This window comes from Felis catus, chromosome A1, assembly GCF_018350175.1.
Source record: "Felis catus isolate Fca126 chromosome A1, F.catus_Fca126_mat1.0, whole genome shotgun sequence".
Taxonomy (NCBI): domain Eukaryota; kingdom Metazoa; phylum Chordata; class Mammalia; order Carnivora; family Felidae; genus Felis; species Felis catus.
Window position 1 is genome coordinate 101,615,076 of NC_058368.1, and position 23,567 is coordinate 101,638,642.

A 23,567-nucleotide genomic window follows, 5' to 3' on the forward strand; every position below is an offset into this window, starting at 1 on the left:
CACCTTGCCTGATTTCCTTTCTCTGTCCTGGCATTCTGCAATGAATGTTCATAACCGTATCCCTGTTTTCCCTCTCTTCTTGGCCTGGATATTTTCCACAGTGCCTTTTATCTTGGGTGTCCTCAACTTCAGTGCCGGTGTATATCATCCGAGAACCTTCCCCAGCATCTCCCTTCTTATGCGAGTGTTCCAGTCGGAAGCCTTGCACTCACTGGCCGTGACCCCTCGGTCATATTCATCGCGTTCTGCTTCTACCTGAGTCTTCCTGCTCGTAGCTCCTGTCTGTGGTTACTGTTTTCAGAGTTACTGCTGAATGCTCTGCTTGCGTGAATTACTGGGCCATCTCGAGCCTGGTAATGTACGTAACAGCCCCTTGCGTGGTTTTCAGCTGCTCTTTTGGCCTTTGTCCTCGTTCAGTTTAAAACTTGCTTTCACAAGTCAAATATGCTCCTCCCAGCATCTCATGAGATAACACTCTAAGCCATCTTAAATTGTGCCTTGGAAATTAAAATCTCATTAAAATTTTTTTTAACGTGTACTTATTTTTGAGAGAGAGAGAGAGAGCGAGCGAGCGAGCATATGAGTTGGGAACGGGCAGAGAGAGAGGGAGACACAGAATCTGAAGCAGGCTCCAGGCTCTGAGCTGTCAGCACAGAACCCGACACGGGGCTTGAGCTTATGAACCGCGAGATCATGACCTGAGCTGAAATCAAGAATTGAACGTTTAACCAGCTGAGCCACTCAGGCACCCCTGTAATTTATTTTATTTTTTTTTAATTTTTTTTTCAACGTTTTTATTTATTTTTGGGACAGAGAAAGACAGAGCATGAACGGGGGAGGGGCAGAGAGAGAGGGAGACACAGAATCGGAAACAGGCTCCAGGCTCTCAGCCATCAGCCCAGAGCCCGACGCGGGGCTCGAACTCACGGACCGCGAGATCGTGACCTGGCTGAAGTCGGATGCTTAACCGACTGCGCCACCCAGGCGCCCCCCCCCCGTAATTTATTTTAATGTCAAATTAGGTAAGTTACCCACATTTTCATGCTTATTTTTTTTAATGACTGAGTAGTTTTTATTGAGGTAAAATTTATTGAGGTGTATAACAGTGTGCTAGTTTTGGGTGTTCAACATAATAATTCAATATTTGTATGGGGCACCTGGGTGGCTCAGTTGGTTCAGGGTCTCAATTTGGCCCAGGTCCTGATCTCGCGGTTGGTGAGTTTGGGTGCCACATCGGGCTCTGTGCTGACAGCTCAGTTTTGGGTTCTCAGTTTTGGGTTCTGTGTCTCCCTCTCTCTCTGCCCCTCCCCTGCTTGCGCTCTGTCTCTCTCTCTCTCTCAAAAATAAATACGTGTTAAAAGATGTTTAAATAATTCAATATTTGTATACGCTACAATGTGATTAATGCAAGAAGTCTAATTACTATTCATCGCCATGCTATTCACCCTTGCGTGTTTACCTTTTGACCTTAAAATTCATTTTTTTTTTTAGGGTAAAAAAATACTCCTTTATGAAGTATTTTTTTGGACTCACACTTAATCTATGGATTGCTTTATGGGGATTTAAAATCAATGAAGAGTCGTCTTATGTAATAACAGAGTATGCATATTATATTAATTTACTTGGTTGTATTATTATTTTTTATTTATTGTTTTTTGAGAGGGAGAGAGAGAGAGAGAGAGAGAGAGAGAGAGAGCGAGCACACAGGAGGGGCAGAAAGAGAGGGAGACAGAATCCCAAGCAGGCTCCACACTGTCAGTGCAGAGCCTGATCTGATGCGGGGCTTGAACTCAGGAACTGTGTGATCATGACCTGAGCCAAAACCGAGAATCAGATGTTTAACCACCTGCAGACAGCCAGTCTTCCAGCTGTCATTTTCCCGATTATTCTCAAGTCCCAAATTTATGTTATTTGCCTTCATTTGTGCAAAAAACTTGGTGGGGAGGACAATTTCTCCATCAGCCTTTTGCCCTTGGGCCTTATGGCCCTGCCTCACTGTCTTCTGTCAGTGGGAGCTCCATGGAAAGTGAACTCACTTCTCTCTGAGATAACTTGGGGTTTTTTTTTTTAACCTGGTGCTCATGGTATCTTTTGAGTTCCTCTTTAAAATCTTGGGGTTGAGGGGCACCTGGGAGGCTCATTTGGTTGGGCGCCTGACTTCTGCTCAGGTCATGATCTCATAGTTCAAGAGTTCGAGCCCTCCGTTGGGCTCTGTGCTGACAGCTCAGAGCCTGGAGCCTGCTTTGGATTCTGTGTCTCCCTCTCTCCCTGCCCCTCCCCCACTCATGCTCTCTTTCTCTCTCTTAAAAATAAACATTAAAAAAAAATTAAAACCTTGGGGTTGATTGTTTTTTTATCAGCTTTGGAGGAACAAAATACACCTTTTCAAACTTTATATTTCAGGAAAGTTTTTTACCCCCTATTGTTATCTTCTCCTTTTTCTTTTTTTTCTTTTTTTATTTTTTTAATGTCTATTTATTTTCAAGAGCCAGAGAGAGACAGAGCGCAAGCAGGGGAGGGCCAGAGAGAGAGGGAGACACAGAGTCCAAAGCAGGCTCCAGGCTCTGAGCTGGCAGCACAGAGGCCGACGTGGGGCTCAAACCCACAAACCGTGAGGTCACGACTGAGCCACCCTGGTGCCCCTCGTTTGATTTCGTTCGGTGTTATCAGCATGATTCGTCTTGTTCGTGCCTTTTCATTAGTGTCAGTGCTCCTTATTGATGCTTCTTATGTTTCATACATTTAAATTACAATTTTATTTTCCTATTTATTGCATTAATTTTTAAAATTTGTATTATATATATTATATTATATTATATTATATTATATTATATTATATTATAGAGAGAGAGAGATGCAAGTGGGGGAAAGGGGCAGAGGGAGAGGGAGAGAGAGTCTTAAGCATGTTCCACACCCAACATGGAGCCCAATGTGGGGCTCGATCCCATGACCCGAGCCAAACTCAAGAGTTGGGTGCACAACTGACTGAGCCACCCAGGGGCCCCTATTTCATTCATTATATATAAAAGCTCCCTACCACCTTCAACTGTTTGTTTTGTGTGTGTGTGTGTGTGTGTGTGTGTGTGTGTGTGTGTGTGTGATATATTTGGTACCATGGCGTATATATGCTTTGCGATAGAGTGTTTCTGGTATAGCCCCTGGCTGTCTTTTAAATTTTCTTCTTGAAATGTTTTAAAATATATTTTAGCATTTTTCTTGGCATATCTCTTTACATAGTTCATGTTGGCTTCTGTGTAGTAATTATCTTAGAATTAAGGCTTTTGAAAAAAAAAAAGGAGAGGGGAAAACTGAGTGGCTTGGCAAAATAAAAGAGTTCGAGCCCTTTGAAAAAGGAGCATTGAGAAGTGATGAAAAAGCCTAAAGGTGAAATGATGAAACGGCAGAAAGAGCTGGGAGAGCTCAAAAAGAAGTGGGAGAGAAAAATAAAACCCTAAGAGAAATCAAGACAACATTAGACGCTGCAAAGAATAGAGCAGACAGCCGCAAAATACAGTCGGTGATGAATAGAAAAGGCTGGGAACTCCATTTTTTTACTGGGCCATCTATTTCTTTGAAGATAAAGTGTAGCGGAAGGGCCCCTGGAGTAAGCTGGCTTAACTAATTGTCACTGTAGATCTTACAGATGAAAGATCGTCACCCCTTGTGGGTTGGATTCTGCCGTTATCTGGTAGACCTTCTCTAGGGGTCATACTGAAAATTCCCGTGCCACGGATGTCTTGTGTCCTGATTTCGTGGGTACGTCTCGTCTCACCAGGAACTGGTGACGGTCCTCCATCAGGTAGATTTTTCTTCCAGTATGTCACGTTTTCCTTACTTACCTCCATCTCCCTCACCAGTTGGTTGTCAGAGGGCTATAGGCATCCTCACGTGTTCCGTCACGCCCCAACACCTCACCTTTGCAAGTAAGGAGTTGTTGATGTCACTTCCTCATCTGTTGACCTCTCTGTAATGCTGGAGATCTGCAGAATCCTGTGGCTGCTCCCAGCTTTCTCTGTCACAGAGGGCAGGCCCTCCCTGCCCTTGTCACCTTCTAGAAGGGAGCTACTGAGTTAATGACATAATGACCCTTTAAGTCAGAAACACTAGAATCCGACTTTATTTTTATTGCGTGTCGTAGGCCATGGAAAAGTGCCAGGGAAGCATGAGAGGCATCTGTCTACAGGGGAAGAAACTCAAGAGGGAAGAAGTATTGCCTGGTTGCTCCGGGCCTGGACTCTCCCAGTCAAAGACCCTGGTGTTCTCCTAATGACTCTGTGCTTCTGTGGTTCCTGACACCGTCCTGAACAAGGTGAGATGTCAACAGTTCCAGATCAATTGGTTGGTAAGACCTGGAGTTAGGAGGGCTGTCCACAGATTAAGGTAAGTCCCAGGTATTCAGGTGGTTGGCAAATCCCAGAAACACCTCTCTGTTCCCCAGCTTATCTTAAATTATTGGACCATGCCCATCAAATGTGCCCCTCCATAAAATAGCTGCTGAATGAAGGAGCACTTTGAATTTTTTTTTTTCAACGTTTGTTTATTTTTGGGACAGAGAGAGACAGAGCATGAACGGGGGAGGGGCAGAGAGAGAGGGAGACACAGAATCGGAAACAGGCTCCAGGCTCTGAGCCATCAGCCCAGAGCCTGACGCGGGGCTCGAACTCACGGACCGCGAGATCGTGACCTGGCTGAAGTCGGACGCTTAACCGACTGCGCCACCCAGGCGCCCCTGAAGGAGCACTTTGATTCCCTTCTAGGACTTGAGTCATGCTTCAAACCCGACTGATCTTCTGGGGCCCTGTGACTGTGCCTCTTGTTACGTGGCCTCCCACACCATGTTTATGTCTTCTTTTCTGTCTGTGACAACAACACTGTCACTGGATTTCGGGCCCACCTGTTTGATCAGCATGATTCCATCTTGAGACCTTTAACTACATCTGCAAAGACTCTTAATTTCAGATAAGGTCACATCCACAAGGTTTAGGCGGATACATATTTTGGGGGCCACTATTCAACCCACTGCGCTTGGAAAACACATATTGGGGAACATTCTCATATACATATGTAATAAGATGATATATAGGAAAGTTGTACGCTGGATGTATGTGGAATTCTTGTGTGAGCGGTAACCCCGCCTCCTTCTTGGGCTCGGATCTCCAATATAACTGAATCGTTATAGTGGTGGTTGGAAGCCAGTGGACATTTCTAAGGCCACTTAAATACTTGTCTTTGTAGATTGCCAGGATCTTACATGTTGCTGTGCCTCACATACAAACTCGGAGGCCCCTGACATTGATCCTTGCCCCAACCCCATCTAAGCTTGCTAAGTTCTTTTTTGCGCTTATGTTGCCAGTCCTGTGTGTGAGCACAAAACGTGACACACTGCCTGGTCCTGTAGAACTTCTCATATTCTGAGGGTCCTGATCTGATTTCATTGCCAAGTGCATATTTGCAAAAATATTTGCAAATTCTGCAGTTGTATCAAGGTTTTATTTTGCCACGGTTCCCCAAGCAAGGGGGTAATAATGATAAAACATTGGGCGTTCCTTTTGTTGAATTCAGCATCTAGGAGGTTAGGCAGCCCACCTGGGTTCACCCAGCAAATAACTGACTAGAACTAAGTTTCGAATCCAGGTCTTTCGGAACCCCAGCATTTAGCCATTCTGCTGTAAGGCTCCATTGGAAAGCAGCCACTCAAACGGGCGTTGGGCTTCACCTCCACTGTGTGCAAGTTTAATTGGAAACCAACAGGAGGCAGTCTGTGAGATCAGTGGACTCCTCAAAATTGAGAATGAAAGAAATTATTTTACCCAAGGGATTAATTACTTGATTAAGGAACTTTGCACAACCCTTTCATGAATGCAGTTCTTGCTTTCTGGTAACAAAGGCTGTCCTCAACTTAGATTTTTGACGCTGAGCACATTACATCATTTCCGTAGACGGTAGGGCATTAGAAGCAACCTTGTTGAGTTAAACAGGCACGGGCGAGAGGGCAGGGGGGAACAATGAGTAAAATGAAGACCAGGTTAGGGTGTTTCCGTGAACAGCAAGAAAAGAGTTGAAATTGTACTGCGCAGCCTGAAGACACACAAAACATTTCATTTCCCTTTGCATGAAGCTGGTCTGACCTTCACAGTTCTGAAATAACAGGAAATATTATTTTTCTGGTAGCTGTACTGCATTGTAGGCAAGTAGTTAAGCAGGCTGCTCAGCGTGAATAAATACAGTTAGGAATCGTTAGGGCAGGTTTCTATGAAGAGTGCCTGTTAAGCAGTAATATAAATGTAAGAGCTTACAGCAGAACGAAATTCATAATGTAAAGGTCAAACCTGCCTAAGAGAGACTTTTAGGTAAACTACGGGGTGAAAAGCCGATTCCCATTTTGTTTTAATAGTTAGCGGCGTATGGTGGATGAGGCGATGTGTTTCAGTCGAGTGGCTCTGGTAGCATTATCTCGTGCTTGATTCAGCAGAAATGTGCGTGACTTCTGCAGGGCTGTGAAAAATGGCTGAATTCCCTCTTCCCAAATCTGAGATTAATGACTAGAAATATTACCAACCAGGTAGGTTGTCAAAAAAAATAGCATAAGCCCTTTATAAATATATAAAGATCTATTTTCCCGTAGATAAACGCGGGGGGATTTTAGGGGATCATTTAAGAGGACCAGTTTAGGTAATGTTGAAGTTAGCCATAGTTATTAGTTGAAAACAACTGGAGATAAGGAACAGAGGTGCTTGTTTTACTGATTTGCCTTTTCATCTCCCGCCTGATTTTTGAGTTTGATGTGTCTCGCCTAGACTTGTTCCTAAGTAACAAGAAGAACTTTTAGGAGGAGGAGGAGATCTCTAACGTCTTATCTGGAAAGGTGGATGAGTCTTGAAAGGTGGTCATCCTTTGGGGAATTTTGTAGTTACTTATTTAATCCTTAATTTTGTCATGCATTTATTAAGCCCCAACCAAATACCAGCCACTCTTCTAGGGATGTAGAAATAAATAAAGCACAGTCACTGCCTTCAAGGCTGCGTAGAGAGCGGGGGGTGGTGTGGTGAACGAGCAGGTACACCTGTTACAATGCAGAGTGCCCAGGGAAGGCTCAGGTGAGGGTTGTGCAGAGCCCAGCTGGTTCCACCCAATCCTCAGAGGGAGGAGAGGGCGTTCAGGAAAAGCTTGTCGGGGGTGAGATTTGAGGGGAAGGTAGACGTTACTCAATCTCTGACCTGTTTCCTCTTCTGCAAAATATTGAGAAGCTAGCACCTATCTTTCAGGCGCCTGGTGAGCATGACGTAAGACGGTTTGTGTGAAAAAGCCTGGCGTGTGTGGAAACTCTGTGTTTTCATTACGAGCACTGTGGCTGGATTTCTGCTGTCTCTCTCTAGTCCTGAAACGCTTGAATCCCAAAGGAAAATTAAACTCATCATTAGAGCAATTTCACTCTTAGGCCAGCCATGGAAAAGCACAATGTAAATTACCAGGCACTGTAAACTCATGATTTATTACTCTGAATGTGGAAAAGAAGAGCTGTTAGTTTCTTATTGCACTTGTAATACATTACTATAAACTTGGTGACTGAAAATGACACAAATTTATTGCCTTGTTTTTCTGGAGGACAGAATTCTAGACTCAATCTCACTGGTAAAATCAGGTTGTTGGCTTCTTCTGGAAGCTTCAGGAGAGAATCCGTTCCTTACTCCTTCTGGCTTCCCCAGGCTGCCCCGTATCCCTTGGCTGGTGGCCACATCTCTCCAATCTTTGCTTCTGTAGACACAGTAAGGTCTCTTCATATTGACTTCCTAACTCCCTTTCATTAGGACATTTATGATTACATAAGGCCCACCTGGATAACCCAGGATAACCCATGATTATCCCTCAAGTCCCTTTTGTGACACAAGATAACATTGACAGGTTCTGGAGGGCTGTCTTCAGCCTGCCACACGATAAAAAGATCAGAAGAGACCATGCTTGCTTGCAGAGCTACTGTGTTTTGTCCCGGACACGTTGTAACTCTGCCCCCGACGTATGTGTGTGGGCCATTGTACCTAGATAGGAGGTGTCTATGAGAGCTGAGCTGTGAACATCCACCATACTGATACTCAATTTTAGCAAGTCCATAGCAGTCATGGTGATTCTCCTTGAATTTAGAATTCTGTCCCATTCCTACATACGTCTCATTTCACTGCTGTTAGATCACGGTATTTCTCAACATTTAAATTTGTTCAACAGCCACGTCGGGGGGAAGTGTCTGAAAAGAATGATGGGGCACCAGAACCGTCGGGTAACAGTTAAATTAAACGCAGTGATGTAGGGGCACGTGGGTGGCTCAGTGGGTTGAGTGTCCAACTCTTGATTTTGGCTCAGGTCATGATCCCAGGGTCATGGGATCGAGCCCTGCATCAGGCTCCATGCTCATCATGGAGCCTGCTTAGGAGTCTCTCTCTCTCTCTCTCTCTCTCTCTCTCTGTCTGTCTCTCTCCCCTGCTCATGCTGTCTTTTTCTAAAAACACATATAAACAAACAAACAAATAAATAAATGCAGTGATATTGTTGGAGCATGATACAGTTTTGCTGAGGGAGAGTTTGTGCTGCATGTGTATGACTGAGAAAAGCAAACAATTGAGGCAGAGCTGTTTTTCCTCCATAATACTCAAGTGCAAGATACTAAAATGTATAAAGTTTTGTGAAAATTATATTAAGTAGAAGATAATCACATGTCTTATTGCTTTATGTTTCTAAAGCCAAATTAAATCTGATCCCCTGCTTACAAAGGTCGGCAAGGTATCCACCGTCAGTCATGAGGGGAAGGCCTTTCCCCACCCTGGCCTTGAACAAGTCCTTGGAAGTTTAATTGGGCCAGAAACCTGGGCTAAGAGATCTGGCTTTCTGTGAAGCAGAGCTGATCAGACACTGCCCATGGTTTCGGGCCACTTGGAACATTTAAAAATTATTTAGTGTGGGGGCGCCTGGGTGGCTTAGTTGGTTAAGCGTCCGACTTCGCTCAGAGTCTCCTAAGAGATGGAGAGTTGAGTGTGCTTTCTCTTTATGCCAACGTCCCCTCCTACTTCCCCTTCCCTTGTATCACCGCAGGTAGATTGTATTTCTAAATTGCTATGGTCTATTACCTTTATGTTCTATCCTACTTTTAATTCTCACAGTCCTGACACCGATTTCTCTATTCATCTCTCAATTTATGGGAAATCATACTACAGGTGCGGTTGTAAAGAGTAGCTCAAAGGAGATACGTTCCCGATCCCTTGCCTGTTTCCTGTTAGCTGTCAATGACTTTGTACTTGACTGATAACTTGTTGAGATTGAACATTCTTGGTTTCTATTTTCCTTCCCTGAGAACTTGGTAGATACCGCTCTGTTCCCTTCTACAGCGATCTTTTTGTTTTAAGTCTGAGGTCAGCCAAATTTCATTCTTTCTTACAGAAAAAATGGATTCTTTCTTGTCCCCTACAGAATACTCTAGCATTAAATTCCAGTAAGTTTCTCTGGTTATGTGCTGATGATTCTATAGCTACTGTTTTTCTGGTGAACAGTGTTCTAGCTTTATGTTTGATTCTTCCTTTATTTCATGAATTTTTCTTTTATCATAGCTTTGAATATTTGTCATTATGTTTCTTCAACGTTTATTTATTTTTGGGACAGAGAGAGACAGAGCATGAACGGGGGAGGGGCAGAGAGAGAGGGAGACACAGAATCGGAAACAGGCTCCAGGCTCTGAGCCATCAGCCCAGAGCCTGACGCGGGGCTCGAACTCACAGACCGCGAGATCGTGACCTGGCTGAAGTCGGACACTTAACCGACTGCGCCACCCAGGCGCCCCTGTCATTATGTTTCTTATTTAGGATTGTCACTTACACATGTCGGGTCTCCTTTGGCTTCAGAACACTAATTTACTTTCAAATTCTCTAAAAATCTATGCCCTTTTGTGTTTCTGTGCTTTTAGAAATGGCTTTTTTTCTTTTTGATGCCTTCACTGTGACCTTCATGTAGGTAATTGTTTCATTTTTCTCTTCTTCTTTTTTTTTTGACTCTGACACATCACTTTTCATCACATTTATTTTGCGATCTTTTTCCTTGAGTTCTACAATACCTGTCTGAATTTTTGTTTGTTTGTTTTTAAGATTGTATTTTTAAGTTATCACTTCACCCAACATGGTGCTTGAACTCACAACCCTGAGATCAAGAGTCACATGCTCCATCGACCGAGCCCTCCAAGCACCCTTGTCTTGTCTGAATTCTTATTTCAGAGGGTTGTGATTTTAAAAATAGGTTATTTAAGGAGTACTATGTTTTTCATTTTTGGCCTTTTGTGTTACTGTCTTGCAAATTTTTATCTGCCTTCTGCTTGCCATATTCTTTTTCTCAGGCTTTTGGTAGTACTTTTGTTTAAGCTCCAGCTGATTTTTTTTCCTATTATTCATCTGTAATTCATCTGATTTTTTTTTTTCTATTCATCAGCAAACCTGAATCTGCTATTTGATGATGGATAGTATAGAGGAGGCTTAGGTAGAGTGTGGCATGAGATTTGAAGTTTAAATAGACCATGGCTTTTGAACATATTCTCACTAATATTCTGCCCTAGGTATTTATTTTTATTTATTTATTTATTTATTTAAAAAAAATTTTTTTTTCAATGTTTATTTATTTTTGGGACAGAGAGAGACAGAGCATGAACGGGGGAGGGGCAGAGAGAGAGGGAGACACAGAATCGGAAACAGGCTCCAGGCTCTGAGCCATCAGCCCAGAGCCTGACGCGGGGCTTGAACTCATGGACCGCGAGATCGTGACCTGGCTGAAGTCGGACACTTAACCGACTGCGCCACCTAGGCGCCCCTGCCCTAGGTATTTAAATCAACTCTGAGTTAGCCACAAGTCTCTTGGCACATAGTGAAGCCACAAATGTTTTCTTTCTTCCCTTCCCCTTCCTTCCTTCCTTCCTTCCTTCCTTCCTTCCTTCCTTCCTTCCTCCCTCCCTCCCTCCCTCCCTTCCTTTCTCTTCTTTCCTCCTCCCTCCCTCCCTTCCTTCCTTTTTTCCTTCCTTCCTTCCTTCCTTCCTTCCTTCCTTCCTTCCTTCCTTCCTTCCTTCCTTTCTCTTCCTTCCTCCCCCCTCCCTCCCTCCCTTCCTTCCTTCCTTCCCTCCCTCCCTCTCTCTCCCTTTCTTGCTTGTTTCCTTCCTTCCTCCCTCCCTCCCTTTCATTCTCTCTCTCTCTCTCTTTCTTTTTTACATAGTAATTTTCCCTGCATCTCTGCAAGGCTGCTTGCCCCTGATAGTTTCTCTATCACCCTGTTTAACCTACAGTAGCTCTTGAAAAGTTGGCACGTCTGTGTGCTCTCTTTTTCCACGTGATAAGATCTGCTACCCTGTCATATAAAGTAAAGTTTACAGAGGTCCCACCACTTCTTCATAAACCCACGGGCCATTCCGGTGAAGAGTGATTCTTTTTTGTCTTGGTACAGCCCACCCAGCTAGCGTGACAAACATCTCACTCTCCTTAGGGCCCGCAGTGGCTTGTGGCTCTCACGGAGCTCTCCCCCGTTTTTGTACTATTTTCACTGCACTTGGCAACAGTTGTGGTTTCTTCATAGGTTGTGGTTTAGGGCTCTGGTTGTTTCTTAGTGTTATTAATGATCTCTTGTTACGTAATAACCACCCTAAGACTTCGTGAGTTAAATCAACCGTAACTGACGGCATCTCCTGATTTCTGTTGGTGGCCTCGGCAATACTGCTTGTTGTCACCTGCATTCATTTATGTGGCCACAGTGACCCGGGGACTCGGTTGTGATGGCCTGGATAGCTGGGATGTCTGGGCCTCTCCACACGGTTTCTGTTCTGGCTATCTTCCTAGCAGGGTGACCTGCGTGTTCCGAGAGGATGAGCTGAGGATTCAAGGTGCCTCATGCTGAGCCTAGGAAGTCTCAGAGCAACACTTCGGTTGCATTACAGTGGCCAAAGCAAGTCAGACGACCAGCCCAGTGTCAAGGGCTGGCGAAGTCCCGCTGTGGCTGACTTCAGGTTGTGGGCGGAATTATTGTTTCTCTCCCTGGGCCAACAGTCTAACATGCTGAGGCTCATTTTTCGATTTACGTTTCTTGACCTTGTTTTTGTTTGGTTTCACAGTAACCAAAGGAGCAGAGACCATTTTCCACTTCCCTTTACAGTCACTTGTTAATAGTCTTAATGGTGATGAATAATGAGAAAGGAAAACTCACGCTGCTGGGCCTTCTTATTAAGAATGTGGCACCTTTCAGTTTTTACTTATGAAAGACCATAAGGAATAGTTTAAGAAGCATCTCTATTTAATGTTTATTTATTTATTGAGAGAGAGAGCAAGCGAGCAGAGAGCGGCAGAGAGAGAGAGAGAGAGAGAGAGAGAGAGAGAGAGAGAGAATCCTAAGCAGGCTCTGAGTTTTCAGCACAGAGCCCGACGCGGGGCTCAATCCCATGAACCACGAGATCATGACCTGAGCCGAAATCCTGAGCCGGTGGCTCCACGGACTGAGCCACCCAGGTGCCCCGAGAAGTGTCTCTTCTGTATACACTTACAGAAGCAGCTAACAGCTCCCAATCATAGTGCGGAGATGCCGAGACCTGAGATGGGAGGAAAGTATTTCCCAGTTTTGATAGTATGGGATAATGAATTTTACACTGGAGGGCAGGAAGGCTGGTTTTTTCTTCCTGATTCGAATCCTACCTTTGTGATCTTAAGAAAATCAGTTCATTTTTGTCCCTCATACAGTAAAATGAGGAGATTCTGAAGCCTCAAGAACATGAAAGTAACCTACAGAGTTTGTGAAAAATTCAAATTCCACCCTTTTCTCCCTTGGAATTCTGACGCAGTACGTGCCAGATAAGGTCTAAGAATCCCATTGTGAATAAGCATTTTATATGATTCTTTTGCAGGTGGTCTGTTGACCACATCTTGAGAAATGCTTTACGCCCTAGGTTTTATAGAACTTTGAAAACCCCAGGACCAGCTCTTGCTTCCAAAATTCTGTTAATTATGAGATGTACGTTTAAAATGTATTTGTTCACGAAGCAGTGATGAGCTATGTAATTGCCTACATCATTTAGAAGGTCTGTGAGAATAAACATCCCCAGTGGGGCTCACTGCTTTCTCACATAGCATTAGGTAAACAAAAGAAAAATTAGTGTCTCACGAACATCGTTAAACTCTGTCGAGTAAAAAAAAAAAAAAAAAAAAAAGCACGGTTTTGTCATTCTCACTTCTCTTTCACAGTTTTCTTCCCTGCCATGCAAAATGAAAGTAAGTTAACGTTACAATTAATCACAGAGATATGGGAGCCGGTCTTTAGTAAGTTAAAAATCTGTACCTCCCAGTGCCTACTATGGGAACATATGAGGCCGAGTCCCTGGGAAGCTGGTTCTCATCAGTCAGATATCCTCTCTGCTTCCAAGTTAATTATAAGCAACGGACAATGAAAGTTATTAAAACAGTGTGTCCATATTAGGTACTAAGATTTTTGAAACAATTTCTTTATTGACATCAGAAAACAGAATTCAATGCCATTTAACATGAAATCGTTTAAGTTCAGTGCCACCAACATATAACACTGCCACAGACTGGTTTTGAGGTTTTGGCATATGATTTACTAATAAGCTACTACTATGGTAAAGAATATTCACTTGTAGAGCACGATTGTAGGGTTTTTTTGTTTTGGCTTTGTGGACCACGTTTTTAGCTTGAGGGCCGTTCAGAAACAGGCCAGGGGACACATTTTCCACACAGATCCTAGTTTTAAAGCCCCTGTTTATGATAAAAATGCTCGTCAAAGGCTGAGCCAGATTGATTCCAGGTTTTAAACATTGTGTTAGTAATTTAGTTGACAACTTTATTTTTTGTTAGGGCAACTCTCTATTTGGCCACTTGATGGCAGCATTTACTACGTGCTAACATGGAACGCTGTTTTTGGGTTTTTTTTTTTTTTTTTTTTTTTTCTTCCTCCGGTTGTTCAGCCTCGTTTAACATTGGTAGTGGAAAAGATTGATAGCAATGCAAATGTATTTATAACCACAAGAGATAGTCACCTTCCACCCCAATTAGCCTTTGCATTGATTTACTGAGGAAAAACATCTATTACCGAAAAAAGTCTTAGAGATTAGTGTTGCATTATTTTGTTACAGTTGAAATATGTAGGAAAAGTGATCTCAGAGAAGATACACTTTAATCTAACCAAAAACGTACTTTCCCAATAATTAAAAAAAAAAAAAGATACATCATTGAGAATGCAGCTGCTGTTCAGAACGCTGTACCACAATTTTCCCCCCTTAAAGCTATATACTTAGTTATTTGAATATTTTCTAATAATGAGCTTGTGTCACATTTTTAGATCTTTAAAAAGAGATTTATTCATGAGCTGTTGCTTGGATAAAGCCATTGATCTACCAAAAAAAGAAAATCCCATTTCTCAATTTCTTTGTGAGACTATAATTATGGTTGGAACTAAAGTCTTTTTTTTTTTTTTTTTTTTTTTTTTTTTTTATGAAAAGGCATGCTGACTCCTGAAATACATTTTCGCACCCCCTAAAGAATGGAGTTGCAGCCATGACTTTTTTTCTCTTGCAGAGAAAAACCTACCAGTAATGATTCTATATAAACATCCTGGCAAGCACTTTCCAGGGGAGGGTTTGCTAAGAGAACTCCTGTTTGAGATTTACATGGAGCACAAATTGGTAGAGATTTACAAGGCAGTTACGATTTAGGGTTATTGGCTGGAAAGAAGGGAATAGTATTTTTGTTTATTTTTGTTTGAAGCAATCTCCTCTTTGCCCTTGATCCCTTATTTCTCTGAAACAAGCAAACAAACAAACAAACAAAAAAAAACATCATGGCATTTGAAAACGTTTGGTGAGGGTTTTGTTTTGTTTTGTTTTGTTTTAGCTGTTACCAGAGAAGACTCCCCATATTATAATTTACTGCCATTTGAATTTAGATGCCAGGGTAAGGTTAAGGTGCTCAACAGAGTGTTGTATATGTGCTGCCGAAGCGAGCACTGCTCAATAGAGTGTTGTAAAGAAGGTTCTGCTGGAGTGTCGAGGCTGTGTAAATGGCAAGACAGTAACATGAGAAGTCTCGGATGATGAGCTTATACAAATATTGTCATGGGTGTACATAAAACTATTCTGGGGGTGATTCCAGTTCTGCCATTTTCACAAGCTCAGCTCGATTTTCCTGAGCTCTGTGTGTTTATTTGCATACAATTGCACATTTCCTTCTGTTTATATACACTTGGCCATTCTGGGTCAGTAAGGAGACTTCCGTTCCTTGCCCACTCTTCCTGTAGCCCATCTCACGTTAGTGTAAAATTTTTCCTATTATTTTCTAACAAAAGCAGTGCAAGATTGCTATAGAAACCTTAGGAAATAGAGGCATGTGAAAAGTACGCAAAAACGTATCTCTTACCCTGCTTTTGAGTTTTGTGGTCTTCTAATGACGTATATATAATACATACAAAAACAGCATGAAAATTGGACCAGCCAGTAGCTTTGTAAGAGTGTTCACAGCCCAGCCGAATACAACTTCTACGGCCACCTGGTTTACCTTTGAATTCTTTCCTTTTTCACACGAGCACGCAAATTCCTGTTTTCGTATTTGTCATTACGAGACACGTCACCTGGCTTGCACCCGTGGACAAGGAGCTCTTAACTGGTTCGGCTGTCGTCAACCACCAGGTCTGCTCGTGTACACGTGGGGATTCATAAAGAAGACGCAACTCCAGATGGCCTGATGTCAACAGGGGATAGATACTTTCAGAAGTGTATGGGAAGTGTAAGTCTGGATCTGACAGGCATAACTGCTGAGAGGTTCAGTCTCAGATGAAGTCAATGTGGAAAAGAAAAAGGAAATAATAGCCCCGACAGCTTCCGGGATCTGGGGCCTTTGCTGTATGGAAAGCGTGTAAATTTCTAGCCGGCAGTTTAGAAGGGAAGGGCAAGCTTACGTGGACGCACTGGAGAGCCGGTGGTAGTTTCTTCCGCCGAGGCTGCTTTTCAGCTTGCCTCTGCTCTGGAATCCCGCGTGCCCCCCGCACAGTCCTGTGTCCCTGCGTGGCGAGGACAGGGGTTGTGAGCTACGTGCCCATAGATCCCCGGTGGGAGTCAGAACCACCACCCCAAGCCTCTCACCGAGTTCCTAGGGGTGTGTGGGTACCTACGCACGTATGCTGAGTTTTCCCGTTAGCGTGGTTCCCCCAAAGCCTGGCTGCTGGCGCCCGAGTCACTGTTGACGGGGTCACCACCGCAAACCGTGTGCAGTCTCTGAACACGGGAACCGGGTCGGGCTAGAGTGAGGCCTGCGCCTCTGTGCTCAGCTGTGTCTCAGCTGAAGCAGAACAAAAGGGTCTCGGGCACGAGAACGAGGCCGAAACCGTGCTGGCGGTTTAGTCTGAGGGGAGGAGTGATGCAGGGGCGCCCGCCTGCCGTAACATTCGGGAAATCTCCCTAAAGGCTGAAGCCGGCTTCCCTCTGACGCGGTTGCTCAGTGGGTTTCGTCCGCCCCGTGGCCGAAAGCTCTTTTCTGGGTTGAGAACGACTGAGGTCTGTGTCAGCTTTCTGTTTTGTTTTGTTTTGTTGTGTTGGCATTTGCAGATTGTTCAGCACCTGTGAAATGTGTGTCTGCTCAGTAAGAAATTACCCAGAGAGTTGAAATTGGCATTGATTTTTAATTTATACAGAAGTTATTACAAATATCTATCAGTGTCAATTAAAAGAGTTTCAGTGCCTGCAACATATAGGAAATCAAATCTCATAATTGCATTTACCGTGTGGGCAGCAGCACTGATTTCAGAGTTGAAAGGTCACTCGTGATTAGGCTCTGAGTTTAAATTACATCGCATTACATATTTTCCTTTCCCTCCTCGATTGCAAATGTGACAGATGGGAAACACTGGCACTCATTAGCATTTTCGAGTGAAAGAAATGGGATGCCTCTTTTCTGTTTGCCTTCTTTCTTGCGTCCCACCCTCCACAATCGCAAAGATAACTTGCAGGTAAAGATATCATTGTGCAGTAATGCCAACTTGAGTCATAAAAAACAAATGGGACCTTTGGCTCTGATTTATGGAAGTGACAGGAAGAGAAAGGTCGGTGCTCATTTATTATCATATGGTAATTTAAGCAGTGTTCTCAGATTCCGCGTCACTGTTACAGTGCTCTGTAGAAATCTTCCTAGGTTCTATTTCCCCTCTTGCACTCCCCATTCTCCATTCTTCCTTTCACACTTCCAAGTCCATAGTGTCTAGGAATTGTGTTCTTTTTCTAGCATGTTCCAGTAAGGAAAAAACCAATTCAGTTCCGTATCTGTCTGTAATCAGTGATCTAGTGAGTTCTGGTTCGCGGATATCATCTGGTGCACGGCCACTGTCCCGGCCAACACTTCTTCGACTGCAAAATGAGGGTAATGAGCTATTTGATGTCTTTGGTTACTTTTAATTTAAAAATCCTGTGGGTCTTAGTTTCCTTTCCCTATCAAAGGGTTCACTTTGCTCTCTCTCTTTCTTTCTTTTTCTTTCTTTCTTTCTTTCTTTCTTTCTTTCTTTCTTTCTTTCTTTCTTTCTTTCTTTCTTTCTTTCTTTCTTTCTTTCTCTCTTCTTTTCTTGGAAAGTAAGTACAGGGAGGTCTCTCCCAGCCTTCATTTTTATCAATGGGAAGAGAAATGATGTTTTTTGTTTTTTGAGGGAACATGATTTATATTATGGAAAATGCTATTCATCATGATGTGGTAACTGCTGGAATAAAGCTGTTGTATGAACAATTCACAGGCTCGGAGTGTTCTAGTGGTTTCTTTATCATAACAATGGGTAAGACATATGGCATGATTGAGGTGATTAGTAGGCATGAGAGAGGGCTAGCCCAGTGAAAATACTGGCCTTAATAGCGAAGAGACCCCATTGATCTCAAGCGCTACCTAGATTTAAGTAAGTTCTTGACTTGCTTGATGTTTTGAATTTATAGCTGTACAAAACATTTTTATAACAAAAATGTCTGGAAGATATTAACTTTATGATTCTGTGTCTAAAGTTCTTTAGTAAAGAACAAAATCAAGAGCTGGTTGGAAAAGATCTATAAGAGACAAACCTCCATCAAGAGTGATCTAAACTAGATGAGAAGAGAGAGAAGACGAAGTACAGGAGAAACTTTCACATAATTACAGAGAGCACAGAATTAAAATAATTGAGAATATTATGAAGAAACATATGCATACTGTTCAAAAAGGGGAAATGAGTGATTTTTGAAAATGGCAAAGCTGATATGAGGAAGGAGAATATGAATAGACTGATAATCATTAAAAAACACTGACTGCATTGGAGATTTAAGACCTCCTGCTATTAAAGTTTCATATCCAAAATACTTAGTAAGAGACTTTTACCAAGAAATTGAGCGGTAGAGTCTCCATATTATGCAGATTGTTCCAGAAAATAGAAAAAGTTAAGCCATCCAACTCATTTAGAAGCTCCTGTAATCTTGGTTACAAAGCCAAATAAAATTATAAGCCTATTTCAGTTAGGAGCCTAGATGATAAATTCTAAGTAAAATGTTAATTACAAGAATTTAATAGTGTAATCAAAACAATAATATTTCACTTTCCATCTATCTTAATAGAATTAAGATGTTCATATTACAAAAAAAAAATGCTGAATCGTCCGGAAAAGTATAACAAATCATTCTAAATATGTAACTGAGCTTTAAGAAAGTAAAGGTAATCATTAGGAATCCAAAACGGAGGTAGGTGGTGATGCTGAAAACCAGAGAAACAAATATGAGTTGATGTTGTAGTTACCTTAGAGATGGGATACTAGTCTTATTAACCAAAGGACTTGGTGTAAATGATGAAGCCAAACATGTCAAATGAAGTAGGAATTTTGAATTCGGAGGTGCTTAAAGTTTACGCCTTCAAGGATCTATACCCTGAGTGCAAAATGGACTAGAAAACTTATGGCATTTTTCTAGTCTTTTGTTAACTCACCAGCATAGAAGGAAAAAAAAAATTCTTTTCATAGAAGAAAAATACTTCTCAAAGAATGCTTAATTATGAGTATACTATAATGCACCTGTACATTCTTAATTGACATAAAAATCAGTCCTAAGACAATACTACCCCTGGAGTGCTTTAGGAGAAAATGTAAAATCATGCAAACAGCATAAATCAGGTTACAGTGAGTTTCTGCCAGTAATGTGTCATTAAAGTGGAGATCACATCCTCCACAAAATAAAACATACCTGGAAATAATCAGTCAGTGGCCAGTGAAATTAGACTTCCAAGAAGTTCACAGATAGTTTTTTATGATACTTATATTACAAAAGCCGCACATTTTATATTCTTAAGGACTTCAGCATTCAAAAAGTGAGAAAAAGAATGGGAATAAATAAGTAAAATAGAAGACCTAAAAGCTAAGTTCAGCATCGTGGCAGGATACAAGATAAACATATGAAATCAATTATATGTCTATATACTAGCAAAGAACACATAGAGACACTGAAATTAAAATACCATCTACAATTGCTCACCAGAATCAAATGCTCTAGCGGAGATCAAACAAAACTTGTACAGGATTCGTGTGCTGAAAAGTGCACAATACTGGTGAAAGAAGTTACAGGTCTACCAAAGTGGAGAAAAATCTGTGTTTCGGTATTGGAAGGCTCAACCAAATGATGATGTAAGATCTCCCCAGATTGATAAACAGCTTTAATAGAAATCCTGACTAAATGCCAATGATATATATATTTTTTTGTAGGTTGGGCCAAGGGTCTATAACACTTTTATGGAAAGAAAAAGGAACTAGAGTATCTAGAACGCTTTTGAAAAAGAAGAGAGTGGCAGGAATCCATCGCCCCAATCTCAAGTGTTACTGTGTAGCTACGATAATCATTATTATGTGCTGTTAGGGGTAGGATAGGCATACAGATCACTGGAACAGCATAGAGTACCCAGACATGCGCACAAACATGCCTGACCGAGTCTTTACAAACATGCCAGAGCAAGTTCATGGACCTAAAACAGAAATTTCACCAAATTATGCTGGATCAATTGCAGATCCGTTAAGTTAAAAAAAAAAAAAATAAACCTTGAACCTAGACCTCACACTTGAAGAAAAAGTTAAAATGAATTACGGACTTAGACGTAAACCAGAAAACTGAAACAAGTTTTAGGAGAAAATATAAGAGAAAGATTTCAAGATCCAGGGCCGGGCCAACGGTTTTAGATTTGACTCTAAGACACGGTCTATAAAAGGAAAAACTGATAAATCGGTCTTTATGAAAATTGAAAAGTTTGCCCTGTGAAAGATTAAAAGAAGGTACCGAGGGGAAGAAAACCCGTGTATGTGACAAAGGACCGGTGAACCGCACATCAGACAAAAGGTTGGTTCCCTGGGTCTATAGAGGCGTCTCCAAACTCAACGGTATAAAAGCAAGCAGTCCAATTATCACACGGGCAAAAGGTCTAGATGTTTCACTGAAGATACACAGATGGCAAATGAAGCACATGAAAAGATATTCAACATCAGTAGACAACAGGGGAATTCAAACCAGAACCACTAGGATAATATCACTACACACCTATCGGAATGGCTCAGATAAAAACTAGTGACAACATCATAGCCCGATGAGAGGTGGGAGAAACTGGGTTACTTGTACATTGCTGATGGGAACGTGACGTGGTCCAACCACTCTGGGAAATAGTTTGGCAGTTTCTTTAGAAAACTACTCATGCACCTAGCGTATGACACAGCCATTGCACTCTTGTCCCTTGGAACCAGATAAATGAAGACTTATGTTCACCTGTGTACACATGTGTATTGCAATTTTCTCTATAACAGTCCCAACCTGGAAACAACAGGTACATGGTTCATAAACTGGGATATCCACACTGTGGAATGCTCCGCTACAGTAAAAGGGAAAGAACTATTGGTAGACAATGACCCGGATGAATCTCCAGAGACTTACGCTGAGTGAATAAAGCTAATCCCAACAGGTTCCATAATGTATGATTCCATTTATCTAACGTTATTGAAACGACAAAACTATAGAAATGAAGAAGAGGTTGGTGGCGCTAGGGGTTGAGATGGGAAGGAAGGAGATGTATTTATAAAAGTCAATGGGAGAGATCCTTGTGGTGATGGAGTGTTCTTTATCTTGGTGATATTACCATCACGCTCCTGGTTGTGATGTTGTACTATAGCTTTGCGAAATATTACCGTTGGAGGAAGGTAGGTAAAGGGATCATGAGACGTTGCTATATTATTTCTTATAACTGCATGCTAATCCAAATTACAGCTGATGCTTGAGCAACATGGGTTTTAACTGCACTGGTCCACTTCCACATGTTTTGTTTTTGTTTTTGTAAGTGCAGTGCTGTAAATGTATTTTCTCTTCCGATTCTCTAAATAACATTTCCTATTCTCTAGCTTACTTTATTATAAAAAAATACAGTATTTAAGACACGTAAAATACAAAATACACGTGAATCAACTGTTTATTGGTAAGGCTTCTGGCTAACAGTAGGCTATTAGTAGTTAAGTTTTGAGGGAGTCGAAAGTTATATGTGGAATATTGACTACTTTGGAGCAGCACCCTATTTCCCATGTTATGCAAGTGTCAACTGTATATCAAAATAAAAAAAAACTTAATTAAAAGGCATAAAGCATCAAAACACAGAGTGGGTCCAATAAAAAGAAAAAAGTGGTTATCCTGGGTCAGACGGCAGATATGATCACCAAGCAGACTGACTCCTCTCAGTAGAAACAGAGATACTTTTCAGTACATGCCTCTTTCTTAACACACTTGGAGGAAAATGCACAAATCCTACGTTTGTATCTTGATGACTTATGACAAAATTGACCCACCCCTGTAGCTACCACTCAGACTGAGAACTAGGATATAACCAAACTCCAGAAATTCTCCTTGTGTTATAATTTCTTCCTGTCACCCTTACTTACAAATGTAACCACTGAGTTTAAGTACCATAGCATAGTTTCAGCTGTTTTCAAGTTTTATGAAAATGGAATCATAAATTACTCTTTTGTGTCTGGCTATTGAAACCTAATGTTAACATTTACGAGGTTCATCTGTGATGCTGTGTGTAGCAATAATTTGTCCATTTTTATTGCTGTATATTATCCTGTTATATAAACTATAGCTTATTCATTTTACTCTTTATAGACGTTTGATTTTTTTCCCCCAGATGTCAACCATTCTAAATAATGTTGCCACAGAAATTATTTTTTTTCTGTGACTTTTGGTGCACATAGGTACACATTTTTTCTTGGGTGAATCAATGAAGATGAAATTGCATTTCTTTAGAACAAATTTTGTTAATGTTTATGTATTTTTGAGAGAGAGAGAAAGGGGGTAGAGAGAATGAGTGGGGGAAGGGCAGAGAGAGAGGAAGACAGAGGATCTGAAGTGGGCTCCATACTTATAGCAGAGAGCCTGATGTGGGGCTCGAACTCACCAACCACGAGATCATGACCTGAGCTGCAGTCAGATACTTAACCCACTGAGCCACCCGGGTGCCCCAAAACTGCATTTCTTCTAAGGCAAGTTTAGTGATGATGAACTCCCTCACCTTTATTTTCCTTCATTTCTGAAGTGAAGTTTTGCTAGATATGGTATTTTTGGTTGGTCGTTTTTTTTTTTTTTTTTTTTTTTTTTTTTTTTTTTTTTTCCTTTCAGCCTTGAGTCAGAATTTGGGACACATGCTCTGCTCTTCTGTTTCCTCAGGGAGTGGCCATGGAGCTGGATCATCTTGACAACTCTACCACAGGTCCTCAGGAACATCGTCGGGCTGGCCAGCTCTTTTTGTCATTCAGCATCGCCCGGGTATCTAGAGTACGTTTTGTCCTATCAGCTCTCTGACACAGGAGACCAATACAGGTCCTGCTGGAAGCCCCCAGAAAGGACAGTATGTTGGACCTATGTTTTGCTCTTTCACTTCCCAGGAGAAGCTGGGAATTGGGTGATTTTCTCCCGCATTCCACACTGCGCTGGGGAAGGGAATATGGCACGTGAGTGCCATGAACCCCTTTTCCCTTGGTCCCAGATTTGGTGCTCTTTCCTGTCAGTGCTCAAATTGTGGAAACCGGTCCCTCAGGCAGCTCCTCCAAAAGTCGAATGTTAGACACTAATATGTGTCGGTCTTCTCTTTTACTCCCCAGAAGGAAGCTGGGAGCTGGGAGTTTTCTCCTGATGGTGCCATGTTGAGTAGGGGGAAGAATCGAGGTGAGCGAGTGTCATGAATTTTCCTACTGGCTCCAGGGTGGCTGGTTTTGTGCTTTTGTGGGGTACAGTGTTTTCTTAATTGGTTTCTAGGTTTCTCACAAAAGACAATCGGTGCATGTACTGTTGTTGAGCCATTTCTGTGGGGGGAAACAGGGTCTGGGGCTTCCTGTTTTGCTGCCTTACTCTGGTACTCTCTGTTCTTACACTGGTTTCTTTGTCTACTTTTGCACGAATACATAGCTGTTTTCATTAAAATAGCTTTGTATCCAGTCATAGAAGTTATCCAGTTTGTTTGTTGCAAGAAGTCCTGGCTATTATTAATCTTTTT